The 1,448-nt window shown below is 37.5% G+C and overlaps 1 pseudogene; it reads left to right on the top strand.

Annotated features, from left to right (window-relative positions):
- Positions 1-6: 6 nt before the first annotated feature.
- Positions 7-1,438, top strand: LOC101024462 (annotated as a pseudogene).
- The last annotated feature ends 10 nt before the right edge of the window (positions 1,439-1,448 follow it).

Below are 1,448 nucleotides of genomic sequence, written 5' to 3'. Positions count from 1 at the left end.
AATAAAGTCCTCTGAAGGAATCTTAGCTTGTCATGAACTTAAAAACAAGCAATCAAAACAAATAGAGTCACTTGAAATTTATTTTTTTTTAGAAAAATTTCACCCAAAATGTAACGTACTTCAAGGTAGCAGTCAGTGTTTGGAAAACAGTTTACTTGAAAATAGCACTACAAAATTGTGTATATGAATGTTACTAATTTGGTCATAGCCATGCCGGTGGTAGCTGTGTTTTCAGTAGTAACCCATTTACTTTCAAATAATTCAATCATGGCAAAAATAATAATAACAATAATAATAATAACAATGCATTTTCCTTGGTATTGGTAGCAGTGTAAGGCCAAGACCTATTAGTAAGTAGAAAGTTATCAAACCAACCAATAATAATGTGCTTGTCATTTTTTTACAGAAATCTTGTGGTACAGAGACTGTGTGAAAGCAAAGAAGGTAGACAGTATGGACAAGTTGTCAGCCAAATTCCAAATCTTGATCTGAATAAGAACATTTCTACTGGATTAAAACAATGTGAAAGCAGTGTTTGTGGAAAAGTCTTTGTACATCATTCCCTCCTTAATAGGCACATCCTGGCTCACTCAGGATACAAACCATATGGAGAGAAGCAATATAAATGTGAACAATGTGGGAAATTCTTCGTTTCTGTTCCAGGTGTTAGAAGACACATGATAATGTACAGTGGAAATCCAGTTATAAATGTACGATATATGGGAAAGTGTTTTATTTTCTCAATTCATTTGAAAGACATCAGAGAACTCACACAGGAGAAAAACCCTATAAATATAAACAATGTGGTAAAGCGTTCACTGTTTTCGTTTGTTGTCTAATACATGAACGAACTGACACTGGAGAGAAACCCTAGGAATGTAAGGAATGTGGGAAAACATTTAGATTTTCTTGTTGTTTTAAGATGCGTGAAAGGACTCACACTGGAGAAAGACCCGATACATGTGCCAAATGTGATAAAGACTTCACCTGTTCCACTTCCCTTCGTAACCATGGAAGCATACATACTGGAGAGAGACCCTATGAATGTAAACAATGTGGTGAAGCCTTTAGTCATTTGAGTTCCCTTTGTAACCATAGAAGTACTCATACTGGAGAGAAAGCCTATGAATGTAAACAATGTGACCAAGCCTTCAGTCGTCTCAGTTCCCTTCACCTCCACGAAAGAATTCATACTGGAGAAAAACCCTATGAATGTAAGAGATGCGGTAAAGGCTACGCTCGTTCCAGTCATCTTACACGCCATGAAAGAAGTCATGATATAGAGGCTGGGTGTAGTGACTCAGCCTATAATCCCAGCACTTTGGGAGGCCAAGGTGTGTGTATTGCTTGAGCCCAGGAGTTCATAACCAGCCCGGATTAAAACAGTGTGAAACAACCTGGGCAACACGGTGAAACCCTGTCTCTAGAAAAAATAAAATAATGCCAGG

Source organism: Papio anubis, unplaced genomic scaffold (assembly GCF_008728515.1).
Source record: "Papio anubis isolate 15944 unplaced genomic scaffold, Panubis1.0 scaffold6101, whole genome shotgun sequence".
In the NCBI taxonomy this organism is placed as follows: Eukaryota; Metazoa; Chordata; class Mammalia; order Primates; family Cercopithecidae; genus Papio; species Papio anubis.
This window is presented reverse-complemented; position numbering and strand designations above follow the sequence as displayed.